The sequence below is a fragment of the Ischnura elegans genome, chromosome 8 (assembly GCF_921293095.1).
Source record: "Ischnura elegans chromosome 8, ioIscEleg1.1, whole genome shotgun sequence".
NCBI lineage: Eukaryota > Metazoa > Arthropoda > Insecta > Odonata > Coenagrionidae > Ischnura > Ischnura elegans.
Window position 1 is genome coordinate 39,240,333 of NC_060253.1, and position 15,242 is coordinate 39,255,574.

The 15,242-nt window shown below is 39.6% G+C and overlaps 1 protein-coding gene across 1 annotated transcript in view; it reads right to left on the bottom strand.

The window, feature by feature from the left end:
* LOC124164592 (protein piccolo-like) overlaps positions 1-15,242 on the bottom strand; it is a 430,630-nt gene that overhangs the window by 178,403 nt on the left and 236,985 nt on the right. The window contains exon 4 of the mRNA XM_046542004.1: positions 488-639. The gene's annotated coding sequence lies outside the window, so the exon portion shown is untranslated. The remainder of the gene's footprint in view (positions 1-487; positions 640-15,242) is intronic.

The following is a 15,242-nucleotide window of genomic DNA, read 5'->3' on the forward strand; positions in this document are numbered from 1 at the left end:
ATCAGGATTTTACATTTAAAGCAAATTTAAGTATACCGGGACTAGCCACGGTTATAACTTTTACGGAGTCAGCCGCAATGCAAATATTGTGCGAAAAATCCACAGAGGAAAAATCATTCGCCTTGACCGGGATTCGAACCCGGATCCGTCGCGGTATAGTTCATAAATTTCCTCAGGGTAGCCTCGATAGCTTAACTGGCTAAAGCACTCGGCCGGAAACCGAGGGCTCCGGGTTCGAATCCCGGTCAAGGCGAATGATTTTTTTCTCTGTGGATTTTTCGCACAATTTAAAGCAAGCTTCATTACGGTAGTTAAACATGGACGGTGACAGCAGCAGTGACGTTATGACTGTTGTCACGAAAAGTCAACGGACGCGACGTATTCCCGGAAAATAGAGGCCAATATTAATATTGTTGGCTCACAATGACGAAACGTGATGCCCTACATATTTGATATTTAACTATAAGAGATAAATAATAGTACTCACGTGATTTCGCGACCCCCTCTGGGAACGGGGAATGGAAGCAGTGAAGACACTCCGATATTCGAAGTCACTTGCACAACAAACACTTTCACACACAAGAACGAAAAACACTCTAGGATTTACACTGCACAATATCCTCGCACTTCCTCCTGCATCTGAAAAGAAAGAGAGAAAAAGAATTTTAGAGCACGGTAACATGTTAAACTAATCAATCGAAACGGTTAAAGGAACAATGGCAGCAGAATGGAAAGTTAAGAGACACATTAATAATACTTAAATTTTTTGAAATTTATTCATTTCAAATATTCTTCTTCACTACTGCGAAAATAGCGAATTTAATGTTTATAACGGGACGATCAGAAACACCCATACCCCGGAGAGTGGCAACCGAACCAGGCGGGACTCAAACCCGCGACCTTAGTTTTGGCAGGCGAAGACTTTACCGCCACCGATTCTCTCTCATTTATGGTACGATCACAAGAAAATTAGTAAAAGGCTTAAGGTATTTTTCACATGAATGATAATGGTGTTACTATGTCTCATTCCATGAAATAAAGCACTTAATATTCACACAAACTCAAACAAGTTCCATCACGAATGAACTATTATGGTCAATACGTTCCAGACATTTTTGAAGCTTGATAATACTGATAAATATTATTTTTTCCATTGTTGTCAAGGTTTTCTTACTTTCTATTAATTGCCATTATTAGTTATTTGCAATTGGCCATACGCTATTTTTGGGCAGCATTAAATAAATAAATAAGATAAAATTAAAAAAATACCTTCCTATCACAGATGACAAACATCGATTTTACAAAGTCCTTTCTACCACCAGGTGCTTCATGCACGGAATAGGTATGTACTTTCGGGATCAGGGCGGGGCTCGAACTCGCGACCTTGGAACAGGCGGGAGAGGATCCCAAGCACGCCCGCTTAGCTCGGCTACCACTAGAGGGACGGGTGTTTCCCTGACGACGCCATAAATAGATGCTGGCGTTGAGAAGGGGAGCTGAAGCTACGCGATGGTTGGGTATTATAAATCAAGCATTGAAGAGGAACTCTTGAGCCGACTGGACATGGGGATGCCGTAAATAGCAAACATTGTATAGACATCATATCAAAAATGAAACATTTTAAGAGGCATCAAATACCCTTAGTTGAGGTCATTAAACATGAGAGAATTATAATGAATTTTCTGAATGAATTTGATCTCGACCTCAACGGAAGTACCTCATATTATCCCCAAGCGATAGATTTGCATAGCCATCCGATGGCAATGCATAAAATACGGTACACTTATATCATAATAACTGGTGGTATATACGCAGCTAAAATACAACAATAACACTGCTTGCGAAATCTATATATATAAAAGAAAGTCGAAAAAGGTGTTAGTTAGAACACTTATAACTCGAGAACGGCTGCACCGATTTCAATGAGATTTGGTTCTTTGGATTCGTCTCAGGCGGGGTTAACATATAGGCCATTAAAAAAAGAACAATTTCACCAAAAAAATCATCTCTTTCCAATGGGCATGCTTTTAGGAGTTATAGTAACACAACAATTGATAGGTCGGTCAAAACTACAAATTAAATAATTTGTTTTGTTTTTACCACTTTAATAACTGAATTTAGTAACAATATAACATTTTAATTACTAAATATATTCAAAATATTGATTAAATTGAAATTACATTTTTAAAATTCAATTCGAGCTGATTGTAAGCTCAGCCGTGGCCCAGCTCGAGTTGACACTTCACTACCGTGTTTGTAAACAAATCTCCAAGCAATTGTTGACAAACGGTAATTTCCGTGTTCCTGTCGAGGAATCGAGTAGTTTTAACTCATTGCCTTGGAATGATTGCAAATTAGTTTCAGTGAGCTCATCAACAAAGAGTTCCAGAATATGATTGATCACCAAAAGAATCAAAGATGGTTGATTTAGCGAGCAAGAACGAAGATGTGGATGACTAAAACGAGGTAAATTCAAATAGTTCGTACTCTTCATGGATTCGAATCTTTTAAATGTGTAACAAACGAAGACGAAATCACCAACTATCTATTTGAATATTTTAAGTCCTTGGACGTACCTGGCTTACCAAGGCACGATTTAAAGAAAAATGTAGTTTCTGTGCTCATGATCTTTCGAAGCCTAAACCAACCATAACGATCCAACGGAACGTGTTTGATCATTAAAAAAATTGGTGATGAATGTGATTCACGCAACTTTACTCAAAGGAAAATTCAAAGGTTAGGAAGTCCTAATTCCGTAGATTCCATGATCTCAACTCATATGCCCTTTTGAGCGTAAACGTATTCAATTTACAATTCGCGTTGCATTCGTGATAACGATTAAAAAATTGCATGGTCATTCTTTCAGTTTTTGTGTTGTTTGTGCTCATGTGCTAATGAAAACCCATGATTTTCTCATGGGTTTTCAGTTTAGCGTGCTATGTTCAAGAGTCGATAAACCATCCTCTGTATTTCTTCCTTCGCTTCAAGTGCGTAGCTAGGATAGGGGGTTTTGGGCGCAGCTAATACCACGGGTCTGTAGGGTATAGAAAACTCGCTAAGGTAAGCGGGAAGTGTTGGGGCACTTCACCCAGACATTTTTTAAGATAAATGGTTCAAAATAGTGGGTTTTGTGTCTGTGTGAATAGTTAAATATGTTTTGTTTGTTAGTCATCCGTCCCCCAAATATTAATAACAAAATCTTTCATAAAAAAATTCTCTAAGCTCTTGGGGGGGGGGGGTTAATCCCCCAAAACCTCCCCTCGCTGCGTCACTGCTTTGCTTCGCTATATTTATTTAGCTTCATCCGCTTCATCTTGCGCCTGATAACAGAACAAAAACTGTTGTTTCTCAGAAGGTGCTTGACGCAAGACATTAAACCCGAATGTGTAGGGCTCACCGTGGTGCGTTTACGCATGCAGTACGTTTACGCAGTGCATTTTTTCCAAACAGAGATACTAAAACTGGCGCGCCTTAAGTCATTTTATGCGAATGCTGCTTCATAGGGGCTTTTCTTGCACGATTTTGAGCATCAGTCAAGCGTCGGTCTGGGGTCGTGTCAACCTGCCCCCTGAATGGGCCAAGTGTATGCAACAGACTTGGACCTAAAAACATTTTTTTACAACTAATAACGCAAATAGCCAACAACTGAATGCGTATAATTTTTATTTCATGAGCTGCTTTATTAAACCACAATGCCCAAAATTTCTTAAGCTAAAACGTAAGAAAATTTGTTGAAAAAAATCCGCGTAAACGTGCTCCGATTCACCCTATGTAGATTCAATAAAGAAAATGTCTTTCTGACAAGCAATTTTGGTACTCATTTACGTAGTTTTATTGAATTTGTATCCTTATTTTATTGTAATAAATTAAACATGATTAAAAACGATACAGCCGCTCTTGATTTATAAATGGTGTAAGTAAACTGTAAGTTCATTGATTGTTAGGCGGTACGAAGTTCGCCGGGTCAGCTAGTATTAATATGAAAGGGAATCTGGAGGAGACCGCGCTAGGAAGAGCGATGGCAGGACTGGAAAGTATTTCAAATACAAGCCTTGTTAAATACGTAATTGAATACGTTTGTAATTAGTATTTGGTACTTCCGTTACACGCCCTGAATGTATCTTGTATTTGAAATACAAAGTTTTATTACTTCCCATTCTAAAGTTAAATATTTATTTGTAAAATGCTTTTGAAATAGCTATGATAACATTTCTGTAACATTACGCTCCATAGATTACTTCGCTTTCCTTAGAATCGTTATCTTCATGTTTGCAACTATACATAACGTGCAAGAGGAAGTTAGTTTTTTTTAAAGATCTCTTAGTTGCCATACAAATGCATTGCGTATTTTGAAAGGTGTTTAAAACACTATTTCGTAATTTGTCCTTCAAACACCCATGTCAAACGTATTTTGCATTTCAAATACATTTGGGGCGGTATTATGTATTTCAAATACTCCTCGGACTGTATTTTTCCCAGGCCTGAGCGCTAGGCTACCAATATCGAGATAAAAATGGTGCCAGACACGAGGAGCAATTATACTGATAAAAGCCCACATACAGTAGATAGATAAAACAAATGTGTACCTCGAGGGAAGCGATCATTTCCATAACAAAGTTTTCCTTTCAATCACATGTCCAAGAAACAACCACAGCTCCAGGCCAACTCAACTCTTCCACGACTTTTAGTGCGGAGATTGAGTTCGAAGAAAAGAAACATCTAGAAGGAGAACTGATCGCATGAATGAAACTCATTTGGCTCTCGATCTGACGACTGTAAGACGTCCCTATTGTGCATGAAATATTCCATTACTATCCGCAGAGGAGAGGAAAATGCAATCTTACGCCAGCTGTCTTTCTCTCACTTATATTTGCGCAGGCCACCGACAATTTACACGGAGGATAAACGAATTAGGTTGGGAGCCGCTAGAGACTCGGAGGCTGCGCGCTGGACCAAGATCGCTTGTGAATTGTTTATTACTATTCTGTTTCCAGACCCAGTCCAGTAATATTAGCTAGAAGTTGAATAGCGGCTGACTGGTTAATTTACCAGACAACGACTTAGGAGACATTCTATTATTAAAGCCAGTGTCCCACGGTCACTTTTTCTGTAAATTTGTTCATAAAAAAATGAAACATCAGAAAATATCGTACATTTTATCGCATTTTACTTCACTGAGTAAAGCATATAACCAGGATCCTAAGCTCCGATCGTAAGCCGAGTGGTCTTTCTCCAGTCGCCACCTCGAGCAAAACGGTCTCACTCAGAAACGCATCGACCTCCATCGCTAACTCCTGAAAAACAGGTCAGCTGATCTCGCGTCCCAAATTTGTCCAATGCCGGCGCGAGAGAGAAATGGAAAGAAAAGAAAAATGAAAATGGAGTTCTTTATTTCCGTCGGCTGGTTTGGACAAAAAAAAAACACGGTAGGTTTTCACTAGATGAACAACTTTAATCGAATGTTAATTGAACTAATGAGGACCAAAAATTCATCACTAAACCTCTCCTGCATATTATACTCCCTAACCGTCCGTAGAGGCGAGGTAAATACTGTCATATGCCAATTCCCGTGCTCTCACTTATATTTGCGCAGGCAACCGACAATATTACAGCGTGTTTATCAATTACGCGATGGCAAATGAAGGCCAGTTATTATTTCTTGCATAAGAGAATTTTCCTATTATCTTTGTGGACGTTGATACGTAATTTATGTGTAGTTTTTCATTTCGGATACTAATTACTTTTTTGTGCTTTAATGTAATCTGTCATCATCATAATCCGACCATAATTACTTCCATAATCAAATCTAAATCTACATACTACTCCAAAAGTCGCTTAGATAGGCATGTGGCAGGGAGTGTTAGGACGCCAGCCGTAAACAAAAAATAAAATAAAAGGAAATAAGCGTACCACCTTGCAGCTATATAAGTCCTATATTTCTCGTAGGAAAATGGAATTCCTATGATTCCCACAGATGCTGTCCACGTCGCTCTCAAAGACATCTAATCGTGATAAATACATGATTACGAGAGAAATCCGAAGATAGGCTAATTGGATGATGGGGCTATTATTAAAGGTATTCTACGTATTGAGAGAATTGTATTCTTCGATAGAATGAAAGGGAGAAGTCCATGTTGTGAATTTGAGTTAGAAGTCCATGAAGGGAGGGTAGACTGATAAAATACGACTCGTACTTCTTAAATACTCCATGATGACCTACCTTAATCGGTACAATAATGAAGGTAGTTAGGGCGACATCGGCTGAAGTCAAGTGATGTCCTCGAGCTACCAATTATTTACGCAAAAAAGTCGCCAAAAATCTAAACAAAAGAAAACATAATTAGGAATGAAATGTGAGAGCAATTTTGCACCTCAGCACAATGTAAACGTCAAAAATGATTTAAAAAAAAAGTGATTTACAGTAGTCAACTTAACTAGTCTCAACACTCCATAGAAACTTAGCACACAGAACTGTTGACGACACACCTAGACTAAATATTCACAATAAGAGTGGTAAATCCTAAACAAAAATATTTATTTATAAACAAAATATATGCAAAACGTATGTAAAAGCCGGGAAATATATTTGCATTATGTAAGCGAAGTCGACGTAGTTGTTTTCGTTTTGCGATGTTGCTACCATGCGATCTTGCCAGTTTCAGGCCGTTTTTTTGCAAATATCATTCTTATTTCATCATGAACTTTTACTTTCCCGTACATATTTAGATTCTTAGATGTGCGATAGCCCTTCTGGAAACGGAGGAAAGGGAAGGGGTTGCGGTAGAGAAGAGAGAGAGAGAGAGAGAGAGAGAGAGAGAGAGAGAGAGAGAGAGAGAGAGAGAGACCCCCTTCTATCCCCCTACACTAGTTCACAAACCGTGCAGTGCTCCTCCGAGGAGTGAGTCGGAGGTAGTACCGTTACGAGGTGGAAGAAGAAAGTCTCGCCCCGAGGAGAGAAGCGATACGTGGTTGGGCACACACGACTCCTCGCAAAAAGAGGACGTCGACATGAATGCTGGAGAACACATCCCACTTGCAAAGAAAGATTTTAATGGTGCTGATTGGCGTTAATTACAAAATTTTGTTACTGAAATGGATGTATTTTTACCCAGAAAGACGCCAAATATATTATTTATCCATTGGTGCCGGAAAACACATGGTTATTGTGGCACCGCTTGGAAATTCCTGCAATAATTCAATTACTTTGTGTATTGTACTTGTAATGCGTAATTTTGTAGCTGAAATGGATGTAATTTAAACCAGAAGGACTCCAAATATATTATTTATTCATTGGTGCTGGAAAACACATGGTTATTGTGACATCCCTTGGAAATTCCGGGAAAAATTTAATGAATTGAACTTAATTAATTATCTGAACAATTTTATAATTAAAAAATTACATGTAGGGTATATCTCTATCATAAGAATACCATCCGAGACGTAATGAAGCAATGTATCAGGTGGCACACATGGAACATGCTTCTTTATATGAGGGAAGCATGGAAGTTGACAGCAGCATAGAAGTCAAAGATGGAAGCATTCAAAATTCGACGATTAAGAAGAATGATTGAGATAAAATGGATCGACCGAGTAAATAATGAGGAATTTATCAGAAGAGTGGGAGGAAAGAGATGTCTTCCAAAAACTCTGAGAAGAAGGAGGAATAACTTTATCGGCCTCTCCATATTTTTCTAGTATTTTAGATGGCCCGATCGAAGACAATCGTCGAAGGGAAAGTGAACGGGAAGAAAGGCAAAGGAAGATCCCGAATGAGTCACTTAGGACAAGTAATTATGGATTTAGAAGAGAAAAAATACGTGAGCACGAAAATATTAGTAACTATTTTATTTTATTCTCAAACCACCGGATACAGCTCTTAGTGGCCATTTTACACCGGGGTGTTCAACAAATGTAACAAGTAAACGTACACAAACGACCATGCCCTGGACCGGGGAAACCTACCCTATGATAGTGGAGTGGAGAGCTACGACAAACCTCGGATCTTCGGATTGTTGACTTATGATGATGACAACACAATTATTTTATACTTTAAACAGCAATGAATGATGACAAAACTTTCTTATCTATCCTTTGGCTGCCTTTTGCCCGTCTTATGCTAGTTTCAGCTGTTTTTCCTGAGGTCGGTATCACTTCCAGCTTGCACATTAGCGGCTGTGCTCTTAAGTATGTTTTGGTGACGGATCTCTCGAAATAGTTTCGCGCTCTTATCTTCAAATGCTTTCCACGCGTGCTTATTCCGCGTTCGAAACTTGTTGAGTCATCTGTCTCGTTCTTTGTTGCGTCGTGATGTCTGAGCTGCGGAATTCGACATTTCTTTAACCTTAACGGCGCCTTTTGGGAAAACCTTGCACTATACGGAGTTTATAGAGGGATCTGCAATACTTCGGGAGGTGGTAGGGGAGACAATTTCACGAATTTTTGTCCATAAACATGTGGTCGCGACTCATTAGTTACTGAGCCATGGTAACGCTAACAATTTTTTGAATGCACCTTTCAATTACCATGAAAACGGTTCTACTTGGGTAACCAGACTTTTCGACATTTTATTTGATACTCGGAATTTTTAAGGACATTAAATAATTAAGGCTAGACGAAAATACGCGATTATAATTATCTAAAACAATTGAGGGGGTTAGAAGCTAAGGGGTAAAAGTGATTATTTTCGAATATAAGCGAATATTTGATAATATATGATGTGAGCGAATTAGGCTGGGAGCCGCTGGAGATTCGGAGGCTGCGCGCTAGGCTTAGGTTGCATGGACAATTGAGAATAGATATCTTTAAGAGCGACACGGATAACATAATATTAGAGCCACACTATATTTCCAGGTCCGAAAGAAGCGATAGCGTTTTTCCCCCGAACCATAAAGGACTTTTATAAACGCTAGTCCCAACTTCGTGAGAGCACTTCATTTTTATGTGTAAACGGCTGGTGTCCTAACACCCCTTGCCATGGGCGCAGCTAGGAATTAAGGCTGGGTGGGGGGTTTAGGTGCAACTAATACCGGGGTGTGTTGGGGTGTGGAATACCCACCAGGATAAGCGGTATGTGCGAGATTAATACATTACGGAATATTAAGATAAATGGTTCAAAATGGTGAGTTTTACGGCTTTCTGAGGGATATTTTATTAATCTTTACACTATTCCATTAGTAATATCAATCCAATGAAGTAAAATGGATTAAAGTTAAAAAATTCTCTGAGCTCTGGGGGGGGGGGGGGGGGTTATCCCCCAAAACCCCCCCCCCTCGCTGCGCCACTGCCCCCTGCCACACGCCTTTTAGGCGGCTTGCGGGGTACTATGTAGATGTAGAATATGCATGGAAAGGGGCGATCAACCCGACATTTTTAATGGAGAGAAAAGGTGGAGGGGTGAACGAACAGGACGCGGGGGGGGGGGGGGGTGGGAGATAGGGAAAGGCTTTCTCCCTTCATTGGTTAGCAGACCACGCGAGGATTCCGTTATACGGACGAGTGAGGAAGGGGGAGAAAGGGGAAATCTGACGAAGGGAAGAGGAGAGGCCGTTACAACATTGAAAAGAGGTCGACTCTTTCACTCATACACTTACTTATGGTGGTCACTTCAATAGACACAAGATGAGAAGTTAAAGGTACTCAACCGGATAGGACATTACTGTAAAACTGCTTTCCCTGAGGACGGAGATGAAATAATATCCTTGACTTATACATTATCATAAAATCACTCACACAGTGATTCAACCCGAAGGTTGGTTTGGTTAGGTGAGGGTAGAGCTCAAACAAGACTAGCCCACAGGCGTGTGATCTTCACATATTCAGGGTACGGCGCCCATAATTTCCCTGAATTATGCATTATCATAACATCACTCACTCAGTGATTCAACCCGAAGGCTGGTTAGGTTAGGTGAGGGTAGAGCTCACCCAAGACTAGCTGTGAACATCACATATTCAGGGTACGGGGCCCATTATCTTTCCCTGAGCCACTTTTCACTTTTGGTTAGTGGAGTCCGTAGGCTTCAACCGGAATTTGAACCCAGTACCCCTCAGTCAGCACCAAACGGCTCTACCCGCTAGGTTACTACGCACCCACAATAATATCTTTGACTACGAAAAAAAATTCTATAATGGCTACAGAAAATGCTTCGAAAACGCTGCGAACCCACATAATACTCTGCAAACTATTTTAATAAGTAGAGGTTGGTTATTATATTGACAACAAATTTGCATTTTTTAACAAAAATTATTTAGGCATAACTGATGAAAATATGCCATCTTGGTCTGAAACCAGTTTTAAATTGGATTATAAAGGAATACTTGAAAAACATCGATAGTAAGTAACCGTTCTCCGATTATATACAAAATTAAGATTATAGAGGTCACACTACCCCATTTGAATTGCAGCCACAGTAAAGGGCAATGTATCAGTGTCGGCGAAGTCCTAAGCTGGTAACTATAGACAGCAAAACACTAAAATGATATGTGTCGATTCAAGAGATTTTACAAGACATAAAGAGACTTATTACTTTAAAACCAATATGCAGACGATTTTGGTACTGCACTTGATTTAATAAATGTACCAGTTTTGATATCCTTGCATCAATATCAAGGGTAAACTTGATTATATACTTATCTTTACGTAGTACAATTTCCAGTCTTTTTCAATAAGCAATGGAAGGTAATTTTTATAACAATGCTCATTTTATACGAGTAGAAATTATTTTTACAACAGTGTTCATTTATATACACGTAGAAGAATAGTCGTAAGTAATGGGAAACTCATTTTTAAAACAGAGTTCATTTTATAATTGCGAAACGGTCTCTATCAAGAATACGAGGCGCAGCGATACATGTAGAAAAACAGCCTCAGACGTCGACGCATGTTACAGCCATCAGTGTGTTTTCGGTCAGCGCATATTTTACATATTTTGCGAGCATCACGGACACGTCGCAACGATCCTGCAAGAAGTTTCCTGAATCTCCGTACCGACAGACGATCCCAAGACCTTTGCTTGCTCACGTCGCGTCGGTGCAAGACACACGATCTAACCTCGAGAACCACTAAGTTAATTATTATTATTATCATCCAAACCGGCGAGGTGCCCAGTAATTCAAGTCGGACGCGTAGCAACCTTCATAAAGTGTTCTCTCTCTCTTTCTTAGCGCTGCGCAATGCACTCGGCGAAAGTTCAAACTGACGTGTAACACGACACTGACACGGGCACTCTATCCTTCAGGTCGGAATGCGGCTGACAACGCGTGACATGGCCATACCGCCATTGCGCACTTAGCTCCTTTCTTTTTCGAAACGACAAGAACGAGTCGAGTCATAGTGATACCCACACGTCATGCTCACACAAATTTTTAACTACTCATTTGTCATCCCATTCTTTTATGTGTTTGAATCACTAACTGCAGAAAGGCATCATGTCCAACAGGACATGTAGGACGATTTTTCTTTTTTCTTCTTTAAGTTGTTGCTAGGTGATAGACAACGTTTCCTAATAAAAGGAAACATGTTATGAAAACAGGAGCGCAGTTAGGAATTGAGGCTAGGGGTGGGTTTCAGGCGCAAATAATACTGGAAGTCAGGGGGGTATGGCATACCCGCCAGGGTAAGCGGGAGGTGCGGGGGCCCTCCTACAGAGAAACATTTAAGATAAATGGTTCAAAATGGTGCGTTTTACGGCCTTATGATGACTATTTTATTAATCCTCATACTATTCTATAAGTAATATTAATCCAATTAAGTAAAATAGATTTAAAAATCATATTGAAACGAATACGCTGACGTTTTTGGTACTGTACTTAATAAATTTACTAGTTCCGATGCCTCTGCATCATTATCAAGAGTACACTTGCGTTTGTAGATAAAGTAACACATCACGCGAGAACTGCAATTACTGGAGCCTTTTAACCCGTTCTACTCCACAGCTGCTTCTGGGAGAAATAAAATTTCAAGGCTTATAATTTTAAGAGGTATTATTTTACAAGAGGTACAATCCGGATTTCGCCTTCAAACCTTCACTTTCCTGTAGTATTTTTGCCTCCTGATTAACGTGGTGACATTCATTCCTGGCGGAAATTAATAGTTTTCGAGATATTTTAACTTTTATGGATAGCGATTTTCGGGTTCTGCGCATGCGCCGACATTTACGATCTTCACTTACTCACCCTTTACTTTACGCACTCACGCACTTCACCTTCTGCGCATGCGCAAACATTACCATGCCGCCAAATTTGAAGTTTACCCACTGAGGAAGACCTGCCTGGGACATCTGGGCAACCATAAGCACTGGAAGGTAAGCACATTTTACCCACTTCTACCTCCCACCCTACCAACTGGACCAGCTCGAAGGATATTTTTTTCTAGTTGACCAACTCGTACATGTGCCCGGAAAGTGATTTACCCACTTTACCAACTGGACCAGCTCGAAGGATATTTTTTTCTAGTTGACCAACTCGTACATGTGCCCGGAAAGTGATTTACCCACTTTACCAACTGGACCAGCTCGAAGGATATTTTTTTCTAGTTGACCAGCCCGTACATGTGCCCAGAAAGTGATTTACCCACTTCTACCTCCCACTTTGTTATGTATTGGACCATCACTAGGGATATTTTTCTCTTGTTTACAATTTCAAACATGTTCCGTGAAACTCATTTACCGCCATTCCAATATGGCCGCGCATGCGCAGAACCCGAAAATCGCTATCCATAAAAGTTAAATTATCTCGAAAACTATTAATTTCCGCCAGGAATGAATGTCACCACGTTAATCAGGAGGCAAAAATACTACAGGAAAGTGAAGGTTTGAAGGTGAAATCCGGATTGTACCTCTAGTAAAAATTTACCTTTTAAGAATATGAAAATTTCTGCTCAATCATAAATATTGTGGAAGCTACACATTATGCCATTAAACTTTAAAAGCGAACACATGGTTATAATATTTCCTGAATAGAACTGAAAATGAATACATTTTTGAAGTTACTTAGAAGGCACACTGGGTTATAAAGGGTTAATCTAGAGAGAGGGAATACTTAAAGTAGAGCTTTCTCTGTATTTTTATCCCCTACACACCACAGATATTTTTCTTGGCAGAAACGTCTGTGGTCTATGCCGAAAATATGCAGAAAACTATAAAGACAGAAAAGTGCGTGAAGATAAAAAAAAACTTCATGGGCCAAAATGACACATTCGCTCCCTTCTAGTTAGTGCGAAACTCTTGTCTCCCTAGCGCGTGCATCAAGGCGAGTCGACCTTTAGCCTTTCAGCCGCAGCGGCGGTCACTTGTGCGGCGCACGGGCGCGCTCAAGCACCACGGAGACCAGCGCTGGCCACTGCATTCCTTTCCTCTTCTCCGAGTGGAGTGGTTGATGCTTGACGACGGTCGCTGGGGAAAGCGGCGACCTCAACAATGCGAAACAATGCGTGAAATGAATGCATAGCAACGAGAACTTCATGAGTAAATTTATACGAGAACTTGAAATAACGCTGCACAGCAAACTCAAGATTTAAAACCCGCAAGTTCAAAATTATGGCTACGGGAAATGGAAAAAAGGTTACAAAAAACAGTTTTTAAGTAGGCTTAATGAAAATCCTAATACTACGAACTCCTATTTCTTAAAATTTTGAGTGTATTCATTATTTTTTACATCTGCCATAGCTATTGCATCTTCATATCCTTCGTTTTTTTTTCGAAATCCACCTGATTTTTCGACAGTATGTTTTTTAACTTAATCGGTCACTGGCTATAGTATTCAATATTTTTTGAGAAAACGTAGGCAATAAATTTAATGGAAGTAAACTATTAAGAAAGCCATACGAGGCCCATTAAAGATGATTCTATGAAATTTTGTCCATTTCCCAATTGCTCTTCTACATGGCAACCAATTATTTCTCCTCATTTTAAAGCAATGACATTACATAAAGATGGATACAGTGACTATACCAAAGTACTATAAACAAACTGAGCCCGATTGCTCAATTGCTTTTATTTTTACTCCACGTAGAATTTCTTGAATTGAAAGCCGGAGTCGCTTCATGAAAATTATAAATAAAAAAAGACCTACGCTGGCAGGAATCGAGTGGAAAGTGACTTGCACAATTCGGAAGAAGAGGGTCGGACAGACAAAGAGCACGGTTGATCCCGAGAGAGAGCCAAAGAAAAGACGGTCAGCTATAATTTAGGACCGTAAGTTAACGGTCAGCACTTTCCAAGTGTTCCGAAAAAAAACAGAGAAAGGAAAAGTCCTGTAACCCTTGATAGCAATAAGAAAAGAAAGGCAGCATTGTCGGACGACGATGATAAAACTCTCTGTTGTCTGAACTTCTACGACAGTCGTTACGTCCACTCGATAAAAGATACAATTCGTACCGGAGAGAACAAAGACGGTGTTATGTACGGCACAGCCAACCTGTAGGAGAGATAGATTTAGAATGTCGTTTAATTTCGATCGATAAGAGACGTAGAAAGTAGATAGAGTAGAGACTTACAAATAGGTTAGTTGACTGGCAGTGTTGCTAACCAACTTATGTATGCCTTAATACATTCTCCTGAACTTTCGAGAATTTCTAACAGCATCTTTCCAGCTTCAATAAGCGTATTGCCTTCATAAGTAGAATAAAGATTAACCTTAAAGCTTATGTGTGACATCTAGCGTACACAATGCGTAGTATATGTTCGCGGAATTAAATCATAATCCTCTCGTTCATCCTCATGTTGGTGACAATTCACCCCCTGCCAAACACTTTTGTAGGTAGCTTGTGGGGTAATATGTTGATGTGTTGCGTGATTAAAGGAGGCCATCGAACACCGGCAGGGCATGTATGGAATATAAAAGCTACTTCAGAACTCATTGTTCTAAGATGGCACAAAAATATAGGTTACACGAGTATTTCATAAAAATATTTGCAATAATGCAGGGGGTAACGATCACCTCAAATGTCGTAAATACGAGGAAATGACGTACATTGGCTTTGGGATAGATTGAACAGATTGAATAGTACACACACCGGGAAATAATACACGAAATTGTGCTTCATATTTAGTGTATAAATTAAAGAAACGTGTTATAATTCGTTGATTATGCAAATAAACTCTTAATTTGAATAAATTAGAGAGGTATAATTAAAACTGAAAAGTAATTGCTGTATTTCAAGCAAGCACGATCGCAGTGATACGAACACTTATTATTATTATTTATATTATTTATAGTTAGGGTTCTGGGGGGAGGGGACTATTCTA